This window comes from Phodopus roborovskii, unplaced genomic scaffold, assembly GCF_943737965.1.
Source record: "Phodopus roborovskii unplaced genomic scaffold, PHOROB, whole genome shotgun sequence".
NCBI lineage: Eukaryota > Metazoa > Chordata > Mammalia > Rodentia > Cricetidae > Phodopus > Phodopus roborovskii.
The window spans coordinates 31,944,540-31,970,800 of NW_026125281.1; the positions used below are offsets into that span (position 1 = coordinate 31,944,540).

General features: G+C 40.1%; 1 pseudogene; it reads left to right on the forward strand.

Moving 5' to 3' along the window:
• The first annotated feature begins 2,705 nt into the window (after positions 1-2,705).
• Positions 2,706-16,538, forward strand: LOC127233062 (serine/arginine-rich splicing factor 3-like; annotated as a pseudogene).
• The last annotated feature ends 9,723 nt before the right edge of the window (positions 16,539-26,261 follow it).

Genomic DNA, 26,261 nt, shown 5'->3' on the forward strand with positions numbered 1-26,261 from the left:
GCTTTCTGATATTCTCAAAGCTAGACCACAGAAAGGGGGCTTTCAGATTAGATCCAGCTCAAATCACCCAAGAATCCTGTGCAGTGTGTTCAGCAACCTCTCAGAGGCAACTGTGACAGCATATGTTGTTCTGGGTGCTACCTGGACTACCCTGACCAATCACTTGAAAGGAGGGATCCCATGCCTGGAACTGAGAGTTTCCTTTAGGGTATGGCCCTTATGGGGAGTATTGCCAGCTCAAGAGGCATACTTCTAGAATCTAGAACCTAGACTTAGTGTATGGCCCTTATGGGGAGTATTGCCAGCTCAAGAGGCATGCTTCTAGAATCTAGAACCTAGACAAAGAGCTACAGGCAACTGAGGCCTCCTGAGAAGAGAATTAAAGTCTTCCAGGGATAAGCCCCCCAATTAGTTACCACATATACAAAAAAAAAAAAAAAAAAAAAAAAAAAACAGAAGCAGCAGGTGAATTTGTGCATATATATTAGATGTGTAAAGATATCATCTCTCCCAAAAACCATTAAATGCCGTCTTCATTCTTGTTTAAAAAGAAAGAAAGAAATAGCTAAAAGTCAGGATGTGGTGGTTCACACCTTTAATCCCAGCACTCAGGAGAAGGAGGAAGGAGTATCTCTGAGAGTTTGAGGCCAGCCTGGTGAGTTCCAGGACAGCCAAGACTACACAGAGAAGCCCTGTCTCAAAAAACAAGCAAAATTTTAAAAAGAAAAAAAAAAATAGCTAAAGCCAAGCATGGTGACACATCCATAATGCCAGCACTTACAAAGTTGAGGCAATCTTGGGCTAGTGAAACCATCTGAAAAAACAAGATGGCGAAGGATAAGAGAGGAAGGAGGAGAAAGAAGAGAAGGGGGGAGGAGAGAAGGGAGGGTGAAGGGAGGGGAGGAGCAAGGAGGGGAGAAGAGAGGAGAGGGGGAAGAGGGAGGAGAAAGCAGAAAGCAGAGAAGAGGAAGAGGGAAGGGAGAAGAGAGAAGAAGGGAGGGGAGGAGGCAAAGAGAAGAGGAAAGAAAAAGGAGGAAAAGGGAGAGGAGGGGAAGGATTCTAAAAGAATGCTTTCTAAAAGCTGCTTTTTTGAATGCTAGTCATTTGTCCCTCATGTGGACTTGCTTTTCTTTCATTCAGATAGATTGTTTCTATTGCAATTTAGTGATGCTATGGAAGATGAGCTGAAGGAGAAAAATGAAGCCTAAGTCCTTCAGCACCAAGCAAAAGAGATTACTTCCCTAAAATTGAGCAAAATAGAATTTCATGGAAGGTTATCATGAGCTTAAAAACTGATAGCAGACATCCCTAGGTCACAAGCCTGAGAAGTCAGCAAGATTTAGAGAAGCCCAAAGAGGACAGAAAACTGACAGCAGTTTTCAGAAAAGGGTGTCACCATCGCTGAGGTGGGTGGCCTCCATCTCCATACTCCACATTCTGGTTCTTGCTTCCACTTGTCCTCACTTAGGACCTTAGAACCCTCCTGCAGCTAGGGGGGAAGCTTTGATCATAGCTCCAAGATTTAAGAAAGAAAAGTGTAGACATTTGGGTGGCTAGCAAACAGAACAGGAGAATGAGTAGTGGATTAGAGGAGCTAGAAACCCAGAGAGCTGGACCCCTGTCCCTGGAGCATATTAAGGACTTTATTTGGGTCTTAAGGAACTTTATTTCACTCTAAGGAACCTTGTTTTACTCTCCTTGGTGCCCTAGATTTTGTTGAGGTTAAACCACAAATGTTTCCATTTTATTCTTATACTCCATACATTTTTAGGGGCAGCATTTTATATTTCCATCTATGTATTATCCACTTGCCAGAGAACAAGATAATACTGTACCATAATATGTTATCATAAACTATTTGCCAATCTATGTTCTAACAACTGTGAGAATCAGAAAGTCAGACTTGTTTGTAGACAGATTTCACTTCAAAGCTATGTTATACTGGAGAACTATATCAAAGTTCCTTATTCAACCACGGAGTGAACGCCTTTTGGAGCCACTTTTCTCTCAGTGAGAGAGTAGGTGTCATTCTTAGAACCAGCACCATAGTCTTCTGTCATGAGGATTAAATAATCAATGAGCCATATTTCTGATAACTGAACTCCAGCAGAGAAAAGAGCAATACTAATTATGGCAAACTCAGAATTGATGTTTGGCTGACAGTCTAAAGTTATGAAGTCGAATATATAAAATAACCCTTGTCAGCACCTCAACTTCTTTCCACACTTTCCACACTTCCACATTTTGTAGCTAATTCATCCTATATATAAAGATCCAGAATCACTCAAGACTGGATGTTCCAAGACAAATGTATTTCTGCTAAAATGTTTTATGTTTATATTTTCTCTGGCACCAAATGCTATTCATTGTTTCCAGACCAATTTAGCACCATCAACTAGACATGGCAATGAGAAATTTAAAAATATATTTTTATTAAACTCTAACTAGGTACAAACAAAACATGAGAGGGAGTGTCAGACATTACAAAAGCAAGTTAAGATTTTTAAAATAAATTATTCACTTCCACCTACAAGATTAGCAAAGATAAAAAAAGACAATATTATTCTTTGAATATAAAATATCCCCACTGGCTCATGTATTGAAGACTGGGTCTCCAGCTGGTAGTGCTATTTCAGGAGGTTCTGGAAGCTTTAGTAGATTGGGCCTAGCTCTAGAAGGAAAGCTAGTAAAAGCATGTCCATGAAATGTATCTTGTCCCAGGAACCATCTTTTCCCTGTTCTTGGCTGCACTAAGAGACCAGCTCTGCTCCTCCATGTCCCACCTGCTGTATTTGCCTCACCAGAGCCCAGAAACAGCACAGGTAACTGAACATGGACAAAAACTTCTGAAGCATGAGGTGAAAGAAAAAATCTTTTCCTTTTTTATTAAGATGTATGTGTCTGGAGGAGGGAGTGACAATGTTTGAGAAAGCCAGAAAAGAGCCTTGGGCTTTCTGAAACTAGAATTAACAGGCAGTAGTGCGCCTCTGGGTGTGGGTTCTGGAAAGGGAACACAGGTCTCCAAAAGAACAGTATGTGCTCTTAACCACTGAGCCATCTCTTCCACCCCAGTCCTTTGTGTTGAAAGTTGTTTGTGCTGAGTATTTTGTCACTGCAACTACAAATTAATCAACAACACAGCAATATGCAAATCTAGGGAGAATATGATTTAATGTAACTATATAAGGATACAGGTAGGTGCACACATTTTATAGGACAGTTTGCCAATATTCACATTTAAAAAAACACATTTTTTAAATTCATACAGTTTTTGATCCCACAACCCTGCCTCTAAGAATAATCCTAAGGCTACCTTAAACAAAAGTACAAAGACTTGCATAAGATATTCATGAAAACGTGGTAATATTCAAGATGGACCTTAGTCTTGGATATGAAGAAATAAAAGATAATGAAGAATTAGATGTCTGTGGCTGAACAATGAAGATGAACGAAATGATTTATCTCGGGCCAATTGTAGGAATAATAAATAGCTGTGTAAAAAACAAAGAGACATCTTTTCGCACTGTTTTCATAAATATTTGAGTACATTTTTAGGTTAAAGTTGAATGGATATAATGCAATCTAGGGTTAAAAATATGATCTTGTGTAAACAAAAGAAAGGAAAGAATGAAAGAGTTAAATGAATAACTGTATGTTTTTGTATTTTACTGGTTTGGAAAGAAACAGGTAGATGTCACACTTGTTCCAGCCAGTCTTACTTACACAGGATATGAGAGCCCTGTCACAATATTACCATTGGCACTGTACTATTCTTCTCAGATCCAGGCCCTTCACTAATGGTAGGTTTAGGATGAGCCCATGTCACAACACTCTGAGATGCTCCCCTGCAGGAAGCTAGATTGCAATGGAATGCCAATGGGAAGGAAAGCTAACATGCTCTCCAGCACGGGGACAAATTGTGCTAGGCTGAACAAAGGTGAGGGTGACATAGCACAGTGGCAGATGGTATCTATAATGCCAGTGTTGTTGCTGCCAAGGATTCTTGACTTTAGTCTTGGCCTGGCCATAAAGACTTCAGTCCTTTATGAAGTTGTTTGTGTCTTCCCGTAATCCAACATAAAGAAGCCTCTCCAGTATTCTCAGTTAATAGGCTCTATTCTCCCTTTCTTCATGCGTTCATGTCCTTCTCTTTCTCCTTCTCCTCCTCCTTCTCCTCCTCCTTCTCCTTCTGGGAACACAAGCCCTTGCTGTTCCTCTCAGGCCTAGCTTTTGAAATTCATTAGATTGAGAGGAAGGTGTGATTTGTTTGCTTGCTCTGATATGTTATCAGTCCTCTCTGATGCCACCCCTCTACTGACACAAGTTTTTTGAAATGCCTACTACTAATTAACATTGTCATGGTCTAGCTGATTAACCTCACTGGTTTTGTATATGGAATTTTAAAACTAATGCACTTTAATAGTACTACTTTTGATAAGTAAGACAGTGCTTTATTGAATGAATTAATATTAGGGTTCTTAGAAATGAAGGACTGGTAAGGGAAATCCAAATACCTGAGCTTTTTAGGGACCAGGAACTCTAGTAACTTTACTTCATTAAGACTTGAGATTCCTCAGTTGCAGAGAGGGAGGAGTGACGAGCAAAAAGTTCAAGACCAGACTGGAGAAACCCACATAAACTGCTGACCTGAACAAGGGCTCCTGTGTGATAGCTAGAAAACCATTATAGGGCCAACCCAGACTCTAAATGTGGGTGTTAATTAGAAGAACTGGGAAGTGCACGAGGCCTCTGTTAATGAATCAGTATTTTTCCTAGTATGTGAATGGACTTTGGGAGCCCATTCCACATAAAAGAATACTCCCTCAGCCTACACACATAGTGGAGGGCCTAGGCCCTGCTCCAAATGATATGACAGACTTTGAGGACTCCCCATGGAAGTCTGCTCCCTGGGGAGCAGAAAGGGGATGGGATAGAGGTTGGGTGGGGACAGGGGAGAACAGGAGGAAACTGGGATTGACATGTAAAACAAGCTTGTTTCAAACTTAAATTTTAAAAAAAAAAAAAATTAAAAAAAAAAAAAAAAAAAAAAAAAAAAAAAGACTTGAGATTCCAGAAGCATCTCATTCTAAGTCATGAGCATACATTATGCTGAGTTTGAGGTGAGGGGATAGAGCAACAGGACCATGTGGGATGGAGAAGAAGGACTTTCCAATGTGACAGTGAAATCATCTGCAGCAAAGAGCAAAGGGTGTCATTCTGTCAAACTAGTAACTCTTCACTTTCTCTAACTCTTAAAGAGAGGCTTATTGGGGGTTTCTATTATTGCCTATGATGATTAAATTTCATTGTAGGGAATAGAATTGTCAAGGATACACACTTTGGGGAGTTACCTATGAATGGTGAAGACTTACCCTGAATTTGAGCTGGGATTCCTGGCTGAATAAAAAGGAGAAATGAGCTGAATTCAGTGTGACCAGCCACATCAGTCCCACAGACATGCTGTCTCTGCCATGATGAAATGTAACCCTAAAACTGTAAGCCAAGAAAAACATGGAGCATGAGTGAGTTCGAAGTTGCAAACTGAAAGATATGGAAAGAAGCAGCTACAATTGTTAAAGAGAGTATCACCACTGGTACAGCTTGCCACCAAACCCAATGACCTGAATCCTGTCCTGGAACTTACATGGTGGAAGGAGAGAATTGTCCTTTGACTTCTACTTATGTGCTATAACTCTCTCTCTCTCTTTCTCTCTCTCTCTCTCTCTCTCTCTCTCTTTCTCTCTCTTGCTGTCTGTCTGTCTGTCTCTTATGTGCTATAACTCTCTCACACATACACATACACATACACATACACTACACACATGCATGTGCATACAAACACACTATACACATAGAAATAAATGCATATGTACAAAATAAATGCATATGTACATAGCTTTTCAAAAAGAAACCCTTGTTTTGCACAGAGGAAATAGGAAAGATGCACTAAGGGCAAAAGGCTAAACATTAAATGCTCCTACTTGGGAAAATCCATTTAAACAGAGAGAGTCTAAACTGATAGTGTCTATGAGAAGTTGCCTGCTGAAGATAAAACACACGAAGGACTATTTCTCCAAAACAGGCATGCAGGGACCAGGACCACTGCAGCCATAGTTCAAGTGAGCTGGCTATACTGCTCAAGTGCATTTGGCAGCACTGTCTGCATGGTACCGGTTTTATGGGCCTGAAATACACAAGTGTGAAGTCATATAGGGTTGCATCAAGGCTTTTGATGGTCATTAAGCCTGGCAAGATGTGGAAGGGTCAAAATCCCTATAAAGACATATTAAAATACCACTGCATAAAAGTGTGAAGATGAAGCCCAGGTTGCAACAATTCCAAGATGTTAGAGGTGCTACTACCATGGGACATCTGTTGAGGATGGCTATGTGCGGAGAGGAGCCTGGACAAGAGAGAAGTTGTGAGTACTGCAGGCAGTAGATCTGGAAGGGCAGGACTACCCAACCTTTTCGTAGCTCAGACATCATGAGCTCCAAATGCCAGAATGAATCTACACTATTGACAATTTCCCTTCCCTGTTGAGTTTTGGTCTGATCTTTCTTTCATATGCTCCATTTCTGTTTTAGAATGGGAATGTTAATTCTTCGATATTGTGCTTTAGAAGTGAGTAATTTCTGTTTGATTATACAGAGGATCATGGAAATTGCCTTGACTATCCAAAGATACTTTGGTCTTTAGAATTTTGAACAATATTGAGACTACTGAAGGCTATGAGGACTTTTAGAGGTGCACTAAATGAATTTTGCACTTTGTAATAAAAATGATACTTCAGGATATGGAATAGAATGTCATCAACTAAAATGATGTGTTTGGTGGCTAGGGAGATGGCTCAGTTAGTAAAGTGCATGTCACACAAGTATGAAAACCTGAGTTTGACTCCCCAGCACTCAAAAAAACTGAGTTTAATACTTAAGGTTCTCTAACAGCAACATAATGTATAAAATGAATTGCTCTGTGTATGCCTCGGGTGGTCTTCAGTATTCCAGAAAAGTAGGCTCCAATGTCAGTGAAGGAATGGATGTGCTGTCAAGGTGAGAGCAAGCAGGTAAAAAGCAAAAGCTTCCTTCTTCTATGTCCTTACATAGACTTCCAGCAGAAGGTATGGCCCAAGCACACATTAAATATGCCCTCCCTTCTCAAGATCCGAATTAAAGATGTTTGTCTTTCTACCTCAAAAGTCTGAATTAGAATTGGATTCACCCCCTTCAAACCAAGCAAAACATCTCACATGGGGTGTCTTGATTTCTGCATTATAGTTGGTTCAAGTTGTAGTCAAATTGACAACCATATAACCATCACATTGGACTTGGTAGCATGCACCAATAACTGGGGAGGTATAAACAGAACTTGTCTCAGGAGTTTGCTGGATCCAGGTTCAGTGAGAGACTCTGCCTCTAAAAGCAAAGTAGAAAGAGCAGAGACACCTGATGTTCATTTCTGACTTCCACATGAATGCCCACACATGCAGATACACATCACAACTTCACACACATACATGTAACACACACACACACACACACACACACACACACACACACACGAACAAAGATATGTCACATCTACGAGAGGCATAATTGTGATGGTTAATATTCACTGACAACCTGATGAGATCTAGAACCATTGTGGGAACACAGCTCTGGGTGTATTTATGAAGATGTTTAGCTGAGCAAGGAAGAGCTACCCTGAATATGGCAGCACAACCCATGGTCTGGAGTGTGGGCTGAACAGAAAAGAGGACACGAGCTGAGAACAGGCTTTCATCTCTTCCCAAATCTGGCTGTGGACCCTTGTGACCAACTGCCTCCCAGTTTTGCCACCGTGGCTTCCCTGCTATGACAGACTGTACCCCCTACACTGTGAGCCTAAATGAACCTTTCCATCTTCAGTTGTGTTTGTGATAGCAACAAGATAACTAACTGTTGTTCCTTTGAACTTTTTCCTTTTCTTATGTGTAGCAGCCCCTTTGGGCATGGCTTCAGGTGGACAGAATCAGGAAAAAGAAGCTTCTGGTTTCTCTCTGGAGGGTTCTTTCTCTTAGGTCAGTGGGTCCAATCCAAAGGGCAAAGAAAAGCTTTCATGGTTCTTTATTATTATCTAAGTGTTCCCCAATAAACACCCCTTGATCATTTATCTTAGGTCTAGTGAAATCTTTACACCCTCCCCTTCACTTATGTCTTCTTCCCTATTACTGCTTCAAATCACCTGAAGTCAACTCATTCATTTGAAATCAAATTGGTGAGATCTCTTTAATGACATAAACCTTCTTACAAAGTCACAAGTAACTTCCTTAATATAAATATATCTCCTGGGCTTTATTTTTAAAAATCTTTCTCTTATGTTTAGGCCACCCATCTTGGAATTAAAGTCAAACACCTGGAGATACATTGAAATGTTAGTTTCTCATATTAGAACAATCTGTGTGGGTTCAGTTTGCACAGAAAGTTCATTTCTAGAGTAATGTAACTGATGCTTTGAAAATTCTAACCTCAACATAGTAATGCATGAACTTAAGGATGCCACTAACCAAAAAAAAAATCCTATTGTTACCTTTTTTCATTCATTAAAATCATTCATTCATTAAAATCTAGCTAATGTTTCCCAGGCCACATCAGCTTAGAGATAAAAACTAGGTCATAAAGACTGTCAAGAATAGCACAATCATCCCCAGTTTCAGCCTGTCTGCTTAGCAGAAGCTACCAACCTGTAGCTTCCTCAATTTTTATTCCAAGTTGCTTTAAAGATATTTTATCAAAGAGCTCTAATAACTTTACCCAACCCACTCTTGGAACCACACGAGATAGTTTTCTCCCTGCAAACACAATGAGCCTCCATGCTGCCTTTTTCTTTTCATTTACTTTTACATTTGTTGCTAATAATTCCTTCTAGGAAGTGGTCATTGCCTTTTCTGTGACTGAAGAGGGGGTGGGTGCTCCTGGCATCCAGAGCGAAGATCCAGGGATGTAGCTACAAGCCCTGCAGAACCCAGGATGCCCCTTAACTCTTCTTAATGGGAAGTTCACTAATTCCCACCTCTCAGCAAAATAGACCTGCAATTGAGAAACTATCCAAATACAACCCTAAGTCTCAGAATGCTGGCATAGGACTGGAGATCTTCTATGCTTAAATCACAGATTATCTTCTGTTTTTAAAGTGATCATGGTCCTCCTCCCTGGTTCCCCCGAACCAATGCTTTTCTGCTTGAAATCTCTTAAACCATTACTGTTCTAGCAGCCTTACTGACAAACCCAGGCATAGTGAACAGTGGAAGAGACCCTGTTGAGGCTCCTTCTGAGTCCCCACAGAAATAAAGATGAGAGTGTCTTCCTAACAGTGAATGTAATGACCAATTGGGGGTCTTTTACCATGAGCTGAAAGTGCACTTAATACAACAAACAACACCCACCATAGCTTAGAAGTACAGGTTGTTCGTTGTAGAGAGTTAGGTTCCACTGTGTGACCAAGGGATTGCTATTTTACTGCCACTGCCAGCAATGAAAAAAAAAGTATAGAAATATGTATCACTAGCCGCCCAGGAGATAGACATTAAAATGCTAAGTGAACTGTAGCATTGTGAGTTGGAAATCGCACATAGCACCACTATAAATCAGAAGACAGCAAACACTTTTGTTTACAGGAGTAAACAAACATCCTGTGAAACCATCATTCATGGCAGCCAAGGAAAAGGAAAGAGAGGAGAGAAGAAAGCTCTTGCCTCCTGAGACAGTCCAGAGCCTGTTGCTAGCATTTGGTTTCATTTCAACAAATTTGTCATTTTCTGTTTAAGCTTGACTCATTTGGCTGGATTTGATCATTTCTATCATAAGCTAATAAGTTAGTCTTCAAACTCCTTTTAATTGAGTTGGGCAATTTGACAACATAAAAAAATAGGCTAAGTTAAACATGGTTTCTTCTAAGGTTCTTGTCATGTTCTTGCACTAGAAGGAGTTCATGGTTGTCCATTTCACTGCAGCTAAAGAGTCCACTCATTCAGGTTTTATCTGTTTTTCTGGAGGTTTATGTCATCGTACGTTGCTTTCAAATGAAAGAATAGAGTGGAACCTGCACTGTAAAACGTTAAAGAAAAATAGAAATGGTTTATGACTTGAATCATAAACAACGGGTTTTATTTAAACAAATGTAAAAGAGGGAGAAAGAATTTTTATACTGTATCTTTTTCTTCTTAGTTTATTTACTCATTTATTTAATTACTTAATTATTTAATATTTACTTTACTTAATGCTTATTTATTTACTTATTTGTGATCTTCCTATATTAAACTGATGAGATACTATTAGCAGAAGGAAACCTGTATGTATTGTATGTGATGTTATTGTTTTAATGTTTATGTGAACAGATGTCTTGCTCTAGGAGTGAAGCACAAATCCTGGGGGTGGAGGGGGTGGCATGTATCATAAGAATGACAATTTTTGAAAAGGTGATAAGATAAAGAACAAAGGATTGAGGCAGTAAATTGTGGGTGGAGGATAAATATTTGGAAGAAAATAATAGAAGATAAGGTGGAAGAATTCAGGCATTATGCTAGCCTGCCCCTGTCACCTGGTAGAATGCACTCAGGCAGTACCCTGGTCAGCTCAGGGCTCCATGATTGCAAAGTCTTCGCACAGGTGCAAAGGACCCCTTTAAAAGAAAGACCCCTGCCCACTTACTCTCTCTTTCTGCTCTTTTTCCCCAGAGGTTCTCCTGGGGCAGACAGAACTTTTCCTGTCTTCCTCTTCTGTCCTCTCTGTCTCTGTGCCTCTTTACCTCTTTTCTCTTTCCTTCCCCCTCCCTCTCCTTTCTAATAAAACTTCTCACTTAAACTCTGCCTGGCATGTTTGTCCCTCCCCCTCAGTCACCCTCACCTGCCACGTGCTTTATCATAACATAAGGGTAATTCTGGTAAGGTTTGTTCTTATGGTAGACTCCCAAAAATGACTCTGTGTCTAGCAGTAAGGTCTGTTTTCCTTCTCTGAGGGGAGCAGAATCGCCTTCACTTATGTCCTGCTTTCAGAAAGTGTAGAGCAAAGAGCCCTTTCTGAGTCTGCTGCTCCATGACCAATATACAATCAAGTAATCCTTATAGCAAAGTGGCTTCCAGTGGAGTAGCTTGTTCTGAAGCCTTCATAACAAACCTGGAAACATCTGCATCTGGCACTTTTCAGATTGCACAGCACTGTTAACTCTCACCGATGCAGTTCTAAGACGATTACCCATTAACTTTTCCTTTGTGAGTAAATGAAGGATTGGTGTTTCACCTCCGTTGACCAAGAAACTAGCTACTAAAAATTGTGGCTGAGATCCAGGTTTCTACTCCCATAGCTCCTTCTCTCTGAGTTATGGTTGCATCTGAGGAGGGGAAGGAATCACAAGAATGAAAAACAGCCTAGACCTTCGACCTGAAACGGATCCCCTTCTTTCCATTGTTGTATTTCAATGTTTCTCTGGTCCTCCATAGAGCATGAGTCCTTCAGTGGCAGATTCATGCTCTTGCCCACTTAAATGACCCTTCGATGTAGGTTGTTAGACAACAGGAACTATGGTACATAGTTGGTGGATAAATGGATGAATGTAAAGAAGTTAGGAAGCAGAAAAATGCAAAGTAGTTTTAGATGCTATTGTGTATGGAATGTAAACATCAGTGGAAACATTCTGAGAAATATCCTTAGAAAAGGAGGTTGGGCAAAACTCTACAAGCTGTGAATGCCATCGTGAGGTTTTTGGGCCTTATTCTGCAGAAATAGGTAACAGGAAGAGTTCTTTCTTTTTGGAAGCATTGATTTTCCTCGTGGAGACAACAAGGACCACCATAAAATGTAGGATTTAAGTGCCATGAACACGGCAACACAGTGGTTTCTGTGGGAAATGATAGGAAAGGAACTAGATTGTAGCAATGACTAGCTAGGTCCCCTTGTCCTCAAGAGAGATACAATGGGGGTAGCTTGACTGGGTACCTGCAAATAGACTCTGTTGCATGATGGTAGAAGAATAGTCTATGTGGGAAGTCTCTTCCCAAACATCACAATATCCAATGCAACTCAAACCAAAGGGTCAAAGGCAGAATCATGGCTGGCATAGCAGAGCCAGTGGCTTGAAGACATTGAATAAGGGCTGAGCTGAAAGAAGTAATTACCCAGTAATAGTGGGTCTGTGGCATGGCTAACATTCATTGTCTAATTTGTGTTAAGTCTTGTTTGTTGCTATAACAAATTATCATAAACATAGAGGCTTGAAACAGTATTCATTACATTATTACATAACAGCTCTGTTGGCTACAAATTCTATATGGGACACTTAATCTCAAATGTCAATAGAATGATTTCCTTTGTGGGTCTCTAGCAGACATTGTTTCTGTCTGCCAGCTTTCAAAGCTTGCACACATTGCTTTGCTAATAGACCCATCCTATATTTTCACATCCAGAAAAACTTTAGGTCAAGCCATTCTCACTCTGTTGTCTCCCAGGTTGTCTCTTCTGCATTTTTCTCACACTTTTAATTATATTTAGGCCTCTTGAATGGTCCAGGATAATATCTTCACCCTTCTCAATACATCTTCTCAATCACACCTGAATTTTAGCAAAGCCCTTTCTACTAACATCTGTCCTTCTATTTTAAAGTCCTTAGATCAGCAACATTAACTCCATCTGTAACTTAACTTCTCCTTTGTCATGGAGGGTAATTGTTTTGGTTATTTTTGTTGTTGTTTTGTTTTGTCAACTTGACACAAGTTATCCCTTATTGGAGACATGAGAAACACAACCTAGAAACTGCCTCCATAGTATCAGCCTATGCACAAGACTGTGGGGGAGTTTTCTTGATTGATGGTTGATGAGAGACATCTGAGCCTTTGTGGGTGGTGTCACTTCCGGCCTGATGGCCCTTGGGTGTGTAAGTAAGCAGGCTGAAAAAGCCATGAGGAGTAACGCAGTAAACAGTGTTGCTCCATGGCCTTTGCATTAAGCCTGCCTCCAGGTTCCTGCCCTGACTTCTTCCTTAGGTCATGGGTTGTGATGTGAAAGTGTAAGTCAAATAAACTCTCCTCAAGTTGCTTTTCATTATGGTGTTTCATCACAGTGATAGAAACCCTAACTAAGACAATAATTTATTTACAAACTGAAGGATTAAAACACAACACAGATACCTGCCTGCTATACCCTTCTCAATAGGAGGTAATGCTGTCAGGCCTGCTTACCTATGAAGACATTCCTACATGGTGCTGTGTCTATCACACATTTCAAGGGGATAATGTGATCTAAATTTCTCTCAAAACCACTACTTAGTGGTGCACTTTATTGAGATTTACTGTATCAGGCAAGAAGTTCTAGATATGGCGGCATGAATATCATCCACGTTTCAGCCCAAACAGAATGACTTAGACACATTGTATTGTATTGTATTGTATTGTATTGTATTGTATTGTATTATAGCATTCACACTAAGGCCTCTCACAAGGATGGAACAGGAGTTAGCTATCTTCAAAAGTAATGGAGAGAAATCATTTCAGTTAGGATTTCTATTGCTATGATTAAAAACCATGACCAAATGCAGCTAGCAGGGAAAAGGGTTTAGTTTCAGTGTCCAGATAACAATAGTACATACTCCCAGGGAAGTCAGTGTAGGAACTCAAGTAAGGCAGAAGGCTTACATAGAGGCCGTGGAAGAAGGCTGTTTACTGATCTGCTCCCCCATGGCCTGCTCAGCCTGTTTTCTTATAGCACCCAAGACCACCAGCCTGGGGCAGCCCTGCCCTCAGTAAGCAGGGCCCTCCCATGTCAACCACCAATCAAGAAAATGCACCATAGACTTACCCACAGGCCAATCTGGTGGGGACATTTTCTCAGTTGCACATCCATCTTTCAAAATGACTATTGCTTGTATCTCGCCAGCACAAAGAGATGGCCTAGAAATATCAGAAATAAAGAGGTAGCCTGGGCTAAGGCAGGAAAAGTCTCAGGAAGAGAGGAAGTTTACTTGACTGAGGATGTAAATGGATGGCACCAAAATGTGGATGCTACTGTGGTAATATATTATTTATGATTTATTAAAGTTTGCTTCATGATTTGGAAAGCAAAGTCAGCCTCAAGCTATGGAGATCACAAAGTGGTGGTACACACCTTTAATTCCAGGATTCAGGATTAAGAAGTAGATGGATTTCTGTTAGTTTAAGGCCACACCAAGCTACATGAAATATATCTATTCCTAAAGAGAAACAACTCACACAGAGGTGATCTCAGCACTTCGGATTACACATCTTAAATCCCAAGACTCATGAGAATTACTTAAGACAGAAACAGGGTCTCAGAGCTGGCACACATTCTCCAGACACATTGAGGATATGAAGACATTGAAGTCTCAGGAGTCTCTAATCATGTCGAGGAGAGCATAGCAGTCTGAGTGAGTCTGAGGAGCAGTGAATTTGAGAGCAGTCTGAGGATCACCCATTGGTCTGAGCTGAGGTAGAGGTGAGACCTAGTGACAGGATGCTTTGCTTCTCTTATCTTCAGTTTTGTTTTACAAGCTACAGTGAATGCAATATGAAAGACTGAGGGCTCCCTGCAAACATATGGCTAGCAGGGAAAAGATCTAGGTGATGTAAGAGAGGGAGCTATTATAGGTTTAAAGAGAAATCTGGCACTAGGGAAATGTCCAGAGATCTACAAGGATGACCCCAGCTAACAATGTAAACAATAGTGGAGAGGCTACCTTAAATGTTCTTCCCTGGTAATGAGATTGATAACTCCCTTATATGCCCTCCTAGAGCCTTCATCCAGTAGCTAATGGAAACAGAAGCAGACACCCACAGCTAAACACTGAGTTGAACTCCTGGAAAACAGTTGCAGATGAGCAAGACCATGCTGGAGAAACCCACAGAGACAGCTGACCTGAATAAGGGGGAAACTCATGGACCCCAGACTGATAGCTGGGAAACAAACATAGAACTAACCCAGATCCCCTGAGCGTGGGTGTTAGTTAGAAGGCCTGGGCAGTCTATGGGACCTCTGACAATGGATCCAGGAAGGACCTAGGCCCTACCCCAAATGACTTGACATACTTTGATGATCCTTCATGGAAGGCCTCACCCTCCCTGGAGAGTGGATAGGGGATAGGATGTGCGGCGTCTGTGGGGAGCATGGGAGGATGGAAGGGAGAGGGAACTGGGATCAATATGTGAAATAAGAAAAAAATATTAAAGAAAAAAAAAAAAAGAATGAAACTCAGGTTAAGCCCAACTTTAGTAACCAGTGCTAGACAAAAACTTCTGGAGTCTGATGCATTTTCTTCACATTTAAACACAGTAATGTATTGGGGGAAAAAAATAAAAACTTTCCCCAGGACAATCATCACAACAAAGCTTTAGGCATGGCTACATCAAAACCCCCTTGCAAAGTACATCTCTTTAGCAAGAATAGGTTCTATTGACTGCATTAGGTTTCCACATCACCTCCAAATGCTCCCCAGTTAAAGTCTCCTCTCCCAGTACTTTCTCCCTTAGTTCTTCCTATTTCCATCCTTCCTGTTCCCATCTTCATCCTCCTCCATCCATCCACAAAATCTATTCTATTTCTTCTTCCCAGGGAGATTTATGTGTCTCCCCCATTGAACCTTCATTATTACTTAGCCTCTCTGGTTCTGTGGATAAAGCATAAGCATAATTATCCTTTACTTAACAGCTAATGTTTAATCATAAGGACATATATCATGCTTGTCATTATGGATCTGGGTTACCTCACTCAGGATGATTTTGTTTTTAGTTGTTTTCTAGTTTTGTCTGCAAATTTCATGATGTTTTGTTTTTGTTTTTTTAATAGCTGAGTAATATTCCATTGTGTAAATACATATTTTCCATATCCATTCTTTGGTTAAGGGGTATGTAAGTTGTTTCCAGTTTTTGGCTCTTATGAATAAAGCTGCAATGAGGCCATTTCGTGGACGCCAGGGAACAGAGAGTATCTACTGAAGCAGATCCTAAAGTGTGTTAGGGTTTGAGCCTCAGTGTTTGAACCCAGGATCTCGAACTGCATTGTGATTCCTGTCCACTAGATTGTAAGGTATATGTAGGTAATCTTGGAAACAATGGGAAAAAGACTGAACTAGAACTGGCTCTGGGCTATTATGGACCACTTCGAAGTGTGTGGGTTGCTCAGAACCTTCCTGGCTTTGTTGAATTTGTTGAATTTGAGGATCCCCGAGATGCCGCTGATGCTGTCTGAGAGCTGGATGGAAGAACACTATGTGGCTGCCATTTGAGAGTGGATCTGTCAAATGGTGAAAAAAGAAGTCACAATTGTGTCCCACTGCCCTCTTGGGGCCATTGCCCTCGAGATGATTACCATAGGAGGAGTCCTCCACCATGTCGAAGATCTCCAAGAAGGAGAAGCTTCTCTCGAAGAAGGAGCAGGTCACATTCTAGAGATAGGAGAAGAGAAAGGTCTCTGTCTCAGGAGAGATACCAGAAGCCATCTCAGTCCTTCTCTAGGTCTGGTAGCCAATCTAGGTCAAATGAAAGGAAGAAGAAGAACAGCTTGGTAAAAAAAAAAGTGGTATACAGGAAATAATTTCATTTGACAGGAGTATGTACAGGAAATTCAAGTTTTGTTTGAGACTTCATAATCTTGGTGCATTTTAAAGATGTTTTAGCTGCTGATAGCTGGGAAGCCAGCATGGGACTGACTCAGGCCCCCCTGAATATGGGTCTCAGTCAGAAGGACTGAGCAGTCTAAGGGACCTCAGACAGTGGAGCCAGGATGTATCCCTGGTGCACAAAAGGACCTTGGGAACACATCCCCCATGGAGGGATAACTGCCTTAATCTAGAGACAGAAGAGAAGCCCTAATCCCTACTTCACATGACCTGTCAGATCTACATGACCCCAGCTGGATGGCATTCCCCTACATATGGAATTGGGGTGGGGGGATGGAAGGGGAGTGTGGTTAGAGTGCATGTGAGAGGGCAGAGAGGGTAAAAGGGAAGGAAGGAGGGAGGGAAGGAGGAAGGGAAAGAGGGAGGGAGAGGAAACTGGGATTGATATGTAAAATAATAAATTAAATAAAAACATGCTTTGACTCCAAAATTTAAGTTCAAGGACAAGTTACTGGGGAAAAGGATTTCTATTTTTGTTTCCACAGAAAATGAAAAGCTGTGGATTCCTTCCAGACTAATGTGGTTTGATCAAGCCAGACCGCCTGAAACAGAGTACCAGGTGATCCTACATTCAAAACAGCTGGACAAAGCAGCCTTACAAACTACAGCCAGGATTTCTGCATCTTATTAGAATCCCCCATGACAGTGCCCCTTACCAGCAGGAAGTAGTTTGGAAAGAACGATGCCCAAATTCCCAAATATTGTCTATAAATGTTTGTTTTCATTTAAATGGACTTGGTTATATAAAATAAATTTTAAAAAAGTAAAAAAAGAAAAAAGATGTTTTAGCTGTTCAATTTTGCTTTGAACTTTAGTTTTCATAGACTGATATAAACCTAGATCCTGCCCAGTTAAAGTGTGATGTGCTAAAGATACAGAAACCACTGGCGGAAATGGAATAAAGTCGCTGGGATATGGTGTGGAGCTGTGGGTAAAATGATAGACAGTCTTTAAAAACTGTTAGTGAACACCAGCTAACAGATAAAGAATGAGAATTGCACCCTGAAGGCTTTCAGAGGTTCCTTACTGATTGCTATATATGGACACATAGCTGTAACATTCTTTATTTGGAAATGGAAGACTTTAAGTTACCAGTGTCCTATCAGTGTAAGGGTACATTGTAGAGCTGAACCTTTGAGTTACTGTGCAAGATTTCTTTTTCATGCTGTCATTTGTAATGTGTTTGTTAGAATCCTTGGGATTAAAGTTTTGGTTACAAATTGTTGTCTAACTTAAAAGCCTGTTTTTCCTTGCACACTCAAATCTGTGAGCTTGGTATCAAGTCCAAGGATAACATTCCTATTGGAAGCCATACTTATATTCTCTTGTAAAGTGCTTTTGGATTAATAAAATACTAGCATAATTGTATAGCAGTCAGTTGAGTGAACCCACTGTTAAAGTTGTTCTCATCCCAGGGGAAGCAGTTGGTTATATAGTTCTTCCTTTGTAAGAAGCATAATTAAGAGTCACTGGGTTAAGTGAATAAATTTTTTCCTTCGGTTGTCACCTTCTAAGAGTTAGTCATTTTTTTAGGAATTGAAGCCAGTTCAGGATGATGATACTGACATTTTAAAGTAGAATCAGTGTGGTATATTGTAACTCTTATGTGGCTTTTATTTTCAGCATGAAAACATTCAACAAACTTTTAAAAATTGGTTTTATTTTATAACTTGAGGTCTTGCATGGGATTCCAAACTGATCCATCATGATGTAAAATCTACCATATGCACAGTTGAATATGGAGGTATGCAACCCTTTCTCTTAAAAATCTGGAGGAGTTGTGGTTTCAGATTTTTTTGTGTGCAATTAGATTAAATAATAATGCAATAGTTAAAAAAAAAAAACTACAATGAACATGGTTGAGCAAGAGTCCTTGCAGCAGGATGAAGCATCTTTGAAGATGGGTCTTGAAGTAGACAGACTCCCAATTTTCTGAGAAAGAGCCACATTGATATTGGCTGTACAAGTTTATACTCCCACCAGCAATGGAGGAGTATTTCCCTTGCTCCACATCCTCTCCAGCATAAGCTGTCATTTGTGCTTTTGATCTGAGCTGTTCTGACAGGAGTAATATGGAATCTCAAAGTAGTTTTGATTTGTATTTCCCTGATGTCTAAGAATGCTGAAATTTTCTTTGTTTCTCAGCCATTTTGAGATTCTTCTATTGAGAATTCTCTGTTTAGATTTGTAGCCCAATTTTTAATTGGATTATTTGGTTTGTTGATGTCTAGTTTCTTGAGTTCTTTATATATTTTGGATATTAGCCCTCTATCTGATGTGGAGTTGTCTTTTCCCATTCTGTAGACTATCGTTTTACTGAATGACAATGTCCTTTGCCTTACAGAAGCTTTTCAGGATTATAAGGTGCCATGTATTGATTGTTATTCTTAGTGTCTGTGCTATTTGCATTCAGGAAGTTGTCTTCTGTGCCAATAAATTCAAGGCTATCTGCCCCCCTTCCTCTTCTATTAGGTTCAGTGTATCTGGCTTTATGTTGAGGTCTTTTATCCACTTGAACTTGAGTTTTGTGTGAAGAGATAGATATGGATCTATTTGCATTCTTCTACTTGCCGATACTCCAGTTAGGCCAGCACCATTTGTTAAAGATTATTTTATTTTTCCATTGTGTATTTCTGGCTTCTTTATCAAAACTCAGGTATCCATAGATGTATGAATTTATGCCTGAATCTTTGATTCAGTTCTATTAATCAATATGTCTGGTTTTTTTACCCCAATACCACGTGGTTTGTTTGTATTACTATAGCTCTGTAATACAGCTTGAACATACATCCAGATGTTCTTTTATTGGACAGGAATGTTTTGGCTATCCCAGGTTTTTTGTTTTTCTATATGAAGTTGAGTATTGTTCTTTCAAGGTCTGTAAAGAACTGTGGTGGGAATTTTGGTGGGGATTGCATTGAATATGTAGACCACTTTTTGGTAAGGTGGCCATTTTTGCTGTGTTAACTCTGCCAATTTATGAGCATTGGAGATCTTTCCATCTGATATATTTTACTATTTCTTTCTTCAAAGACTTGAAGTTCTTGTCATGTGGGTCTTTCACTTGGTTGGTTAGAGTTACACCGAGATATTTTATATTATTTGTGGCTATTGTGAAGGATGTTGCTTCCCCTATTTCTTCCTCAGCTCCTTTATTGTTTATATATGGGAGGGCTACTGATTTTTTTTCCTTAGTTAATTTTATGTCCAGCCACTTTGCTGAAAGTATTTATCAGCTGTAGGAGTTCCCTGGTAGAAGTTTGCTTATGAACACTATCATATCATCAGCAAATAATGATACTTTGATTTCTTCCTTTCCAATTTGTATCCACTTGATCTTCATTTGTCTTATTGCTCCCACTAGAATGTCAGTTACTACATTGAATAGATATGGAGAGAGTGGACAGTCTTGTCCTGTTCCTGATTTTAGTGGAATTGCTTTGAGTTTCTCTCTATTGAATTTGATGTTGGTTATAGGCTTGCTATAAATTGCCTTTATTATGTTTAGGTATATCCTTTGTACTCTTACTCTTTCCAATTCTTTCATCATGAAGGGCTGTTGGATTTTGTCAAAGGTTTTTTTAGTATGTAATAAGATGATCATGTGACTTTTGTTTGTTTCTTTTTTTAGTTTATATGATGGGTAACATTGACAGATTTTCATATGTTGAACCATCCCTGCATTTCTGGGATGAAGCCTACATATTCATGGTGGATGATATTCTTGATGTGTTCTTGGATTTAGTTTGCAAGTGCTTTATTGGGCATTTTTACATGTATGTACATAAGGGAGTTTGGTCTGCAATTCCCTTTATTGGATCTCTTTATAGTTTGAGTATCTGGGTAACTGTGACCTCATAAAATAAACAATGTATCTTCTGTTTCTATCTTGTGTAATGTTTGAGGGGTATTGGCATTAACTCTTCTTTGAATTTCTGGTAGAATCCTGCACTAAAACCATCTGGCCCTGGACTTATTTTGATTAGGAGACTTTTAATGACTGCTTGTATTTCCTTAGGGGTTACAGGCCTATTTATATTGTTTATCAAATCTTGATTTAACTTTGGTAAGTGGTATCTATCAAGAAAATTATCCACTTCTTTTATATTTCCAAAGTTTATGAAGTATAGGTTTTTAAAGTATGACCTAATGATTGGTGTCTGTTGACATGCCCCCCTTTCATTTCTGATTTTGTTAATTTGAATATTTTCTCTCTACCTTTTAGTTTTTTTTGTTTTGTTTTTTTTTTTTTTTTTTTTTTTTTTTGATAAGGGTTTGTCTATCTTGTTGATTTCCTCAAAGAATCAACTCTTTGTTTCACTGATTCTTTGTATTCTTCTCTTTGTTTCTATTTTATTGATTTCAGCCCTGAGTTTTATTGTTTACTGTTATCTACTCTTATTGGGTGTAGTGGCTTCTTTTTGTTCTAGAGCTCTCAGATGTGCTATTAAGTTGGCTGTATGAGGTTTCTCCAATTTCTTTAAGTAGGCACTTAGTGCCACAGGAATAGTTTGTGAAGGAAGGTAGATGACAGAAGACACTTCCCTGCAGTCTGGGTTAAATGAGCTGAGAGTTTTTAGCTTGCTAGCCACATTCAGCATGCAAGGGGTGTGGGCATCATGGGTCAAGTCAGCCTTGAATGATCCATACAGATTAAAAACAATAGCCTGGCCACATTCCCTTCTAGGGGGGAAGGATAATGGAGCCTGAGCTGCAACACTGTAGGAGGAAACCTGGTGCCAGATAACACCCCAAAGTATGTCTTTTACAAACTAGTAGAAACAGCTGGGATTGTCTCTTGGGGTGCAGAAGCAACCATTATATGGCAAAGGCTTTACTTGATGGTTATTGTGAGTGTAGTGATCTTACCTGCCCTTTTGCCTGAGGAACTGAAAGTCCTGGATCCTAAGTGGTGTCTTTCCACGGGGTACAGGCCTCTCTGATGGGAGATGTCATTCTGTATATGTTTCTCATACTGGTTAATAAATAAAGCACTGTTGGCCAATAGGAAAGCAAGATAGGTGGGACTAGGAAACAAGGAGGAAAGAGGAAGTAGTAAGGAGGGGAAGATGGAGAGACCAGGGAGACTAGACGCCTGCCGCACTCCTCGGTAAGGAGACCACATGGAAATACATAGAAATGGGTTAATAATTAAGACAGAACTAGTCCATAAGAAACAAGTAACCGGGCCAACAGCATTGTATCATATACAGAGTCTCAGTGTGTTAATTGGGGCTGGTGCAGCGGCAGGACAAGACCAGGCGGCAGGCAGGAAAAACCATACTCCTTACACCACTCCATCATCCATTCCTCATGGTACACATGAAAAGGACATGGTACACAAAATCAAAGTAGAGGCCCCATGACCATATTCCCAGGCTTAAAGAGGTAGAGGACTGTCAGGAAGGTTTTCAAAAGCGTCACAGACTCCAAAGATAAAGGAGTGCCCAGAGCTGAAAGTGAATCTGAAGGAAACAAGCTCAGAAAATGTCCCAAAGAATCACAAATGGTGAGGGAAACAATTGTGAGAAATAGCAGTAGAAGTCAGGGGTTCTGCAGTATCTCTGACTAGAACAGGAAGCAGTATCCAGAGTAACCAGTGGAAGGATTGAATGCTTCAGATGTGGGCTAGTAATCACAGGAAAGGCTCATGTGTGCATCTCTCTTTAAAATGGTTTTCCTTTTATTGAAAATAGATTCTTTTCTCATACACTGTATCCTGATTATAGTTTCTCCTCCCTCTACTCCATCCAGTTTCTCCCCACATCCCCTCCCATCCAGATCTACTCCCTTTCTGTCTCTCATTAGAAAAGAACAGGCTTCTAAGAGAAAACTACCAAACATGGCTTATTTCTAGCAGTGAAATATAAGGGAAGAAAAGAAGATGATGCCAACAGACATAACATGACCTTGAGTTGTAAATGTCAGGGTCACCTATAAATAAAGAGTCTTATACTTGAGAATTGCAAGAATACATTTAGTCATAATTACTATACAGTACTACCAAAACCAATCTACAGACTCAATGCAATTTCAATCAGTGCCTTTCAATCCCATGTTGTCTCTCGTGATTCTAGCTGCTTGACATCCAACCCTCAGTGTAAAGTTTTATGATCAGCTGAAGGAACGTGCCATCTAAAGGCACCCACTAGGGCCAGGAGTTCCTGATGTCAGAAGAGGTTCTGATAACCTTTCTTGATCTCAAAACATCATGGATGGGAAGTATGATGCCTGAAGCTTTAGTGCCAGCAAGGTGCCTAGACTTCTCCATAGCTCATTGATGGAAACAAGCATTTCATGGAGAATTTTATGTTTTTTTATTAATTAATCAATTAAGTAATTTTTGTCCAGTCTAGTAACAGTTTCTCCTCCCTCCTTCCTCTCTTCCCAGTCCTTCTCACCAATTTCTCCCACCCATCCACTCCCTCTCCCTCCCTTTAGAAAAGGGAAGATATCCATGGATATCAAGTTGCAACATGACTCTCCTATTAAGGGTGGATGAGGTAACCTACTAGGAGGAAAGGGTCCCAAGAGCAGGCAACAGAGTCAAAGACAGCCCCAGCTCCCTCTACCAGAGGTCCCACAAGAAAACCAAGCCACATAATTGCAATATATGTTCAGAGGTCCCAGATCAGTCCCATGTAAGTTCTCTGATTGGCAATTCAGTCTCTGTAAGCCACTATGAACTCAGGTAAGTTGACTCTTTATGGAGAATTTTCCAGCTATTTCCTTACCACAGAACTAAAACTGACTGAGTCTGCCAGTTTTCAAAGGCAGGAGCAGGTTTTTCCTGGTCTATATCCAGTGTAGAAGCCAGGAGAGCAAGATACAGGTGTGGATCCTGACTCTAAGCCATCACAGTCTCACCCAAAAGACAATGCCCTCATGAATATCAGGTTGCACTGACCATCCCACCTGCTTTGGTAGGAGCAATAATGGATTGAATGGGGTTGTTTTCTGCCTTAGGTAAGAAACCAAGTCAGTCCTACTTCTCCTCTCAGTAAGGAGAAAAAGAAACTACAAAACTCCATCAAAGAAATAATTTATTTAGAAATAAATAAGTTTTTAAACAATAAGAACATGTTACAGGTTGAATTTTATTGCCTCCACCTTCCTGTGTCAAAATCCTAAGTCTCACTCAGCACATAACTAAACTGGGACATTCTAGATGGAATTAGTTCAGATGAGGTTCTCATGGAGTAGAGCAAGTGCCCTTGAGTAAGTGTAACTAGTATTCTTCAAAAGGGGAAAGTTGGACATGGTCATACACAGAAGAAGGAGAATTCTTTGTGAAAGTGAAGTTGGATGGGAATAGCTTTTGCAAGACAAGAAAAGGCCAAGCTTACACAAAATAAAGCAAGAAAAGTTACTCTGAACATAGTGCTCACACTCTGCCAAAACACCCAGGTTGAAATCCTAACCCTACAATGTGACAACACAAGAAACCATGGAGCATTTGGGAGGGACTAAATAACAAGGGGGTATAAGTGAGGTTTCTGTTCCACTGGGTCCTTCAGGCAATTAGCCTCAAATAAGCACACAGAGAGATATCCATTATTAAACTGTTGACTGATGGCTCAGGCTTCTTACTGCCTAGCTCTCCCTTAATTATTAACCCATAACTACTAATCTATGTATTTCTATATGTTCTTATTTCACCGGAGAAGGCTCCAGCATAGTATTCCTTCAGCAACTACATGGCATCTCTCCTTGGTGGCTTCTCTCTTTGTCCTCCTCTCCCCAGCATTCTCATCTGGTCACCCCGCCTATACTTCCTTCCTGGCTACCGGCCAATCAGTGTTTTATTCATCAACCAATAAGAGGAACATATATACAGAAGGACACGCCCCATCAAGGATGAAATCTTTATGAGTGCGATCAGTATCTAATGAAAGCAACCTTAGAGAGAGCCCCATCATTCTGCCATGAGCAGACAGGAATTTTCTGATTCTCTAACTCTGAAGAGAAGGAAATTGTCAGAATCTGACCTCACTAGCATGCTGACCTTGCCTTATGGCTCCCAGAACTGAAAAGCAACAACAACAACCTTCCTGTAGTGTGGAATAGCATGGAATGGCACAGTATGTTGTCTATGGTATTTTAATAGCAGTATACCTGACTAAAACAAAGACAGAACAGTTTCCTTCGGAGTTCTCAGAAGAAAACTACCCTGCCAGACCCTTGTGCTCATGTCTCCCCTCCAGAACTGTTAAGATATCCAGCTTGTGGTACCTAGTTAAAACAGTCCTAGGACAAGGATACAGGATGTTGACATGCTTGATCTACAAGGCACTGCATCTTATGTTTTCATAAAAATAACCAAAGTCATTTTATAATATATGTTCACCTTAAATAAATCATTCATACTATGTGAACAGTGCTATTTGAAATAGAAATTTTTACCCTAGACAATACAGGCTAGAGAGTCAAAGCTTGGTTCTCTTCTAGTTTTACAGTTCTGTGTCAACAACCTGTGTACCAAATCTAATTGCCTCATGGTAATCCAGATTAAAGCAATATTTCTATTACTACCAAGGATTTACCTAAACAGCTCAAGAGCTTGCATGTGTGCACACAGCCGATTTGAAGAGTAAATCAGTAATTTCCATTAAGATGCAATTGACTTTAAAAATAAAATTGTGAACTTGCATTTTACTATTAGCAACAAATATTTATTGAGCATGTGTTGTCTCCCAGTGTGAAATGTTCTGGAAATATGAAGGCAAGTGTTACCAGTATAAGCCTACAATAATCAAGTGTAGTTGGGACCCTAGTTTGAATGTAAAGATGGTAAACAATGACAGGCTGTTCATATAAAACAGTGCAGGTGTAACTAGTTGCTGATCCAAGTACTATTGCTATTCTTTCTCATGAGCAAGAGAGTCAGGCTTCACTCTATCTATCTATCTATCTATCTACCTATCTATCTATTTTGCATTATCTTCAGTTGGGATGATACTCCACTCTCCTCTGGAACCGTGTTGTTTAAAAAAAAAGGAGGTCTTAAGGATGGGCTTCTAGGTAGAATTAGCCAATTATGTCTGAGAACAATGAGAAGGTATACTTGGCATCTTGGAATGGTCTATAGTGAAAAAAGAAGCCCGTGACAAGCCCAGTTTCCAGAGGGGAGAGAGGCTGTCAGATTTAGGGGGTTTCTTGAGTTTTTCTTGTCCTTCCAGGTCTCTTCAGCCCCAAATAAGCACATAGAGACATATATTAATTATAAAACTATTGGCCGATGGCTAGGGTTCTTCCTGGCTACCCATTTCTATTAATCTAAGTATTTCCAAGTGGCCTTGGCTTGCCAGAGAAGGGTCAGGACCTATTACTCCTTCCTCTGCTACATGGCGTTCTTTTTTTCATGCCTCTCTGCCTACCTTTCCCAGAATTCTCCTTGTCTCCTAGTCCCACCTATCTTCCTGCCTCTATTGGCCAAGCAGGGTTTTATTCATCAACCAATAAGAGAAACACATATACAGAAGGACATCTACCATCACTAGGGAAGATAGCATGCTGTAGCAGAGCCAGAGGAAATAGTAGTCTGACTTACTCTTCAAAGTGACTGCTTGTGCTTCGTCTATGATGCTGTCACTCTCCATCCT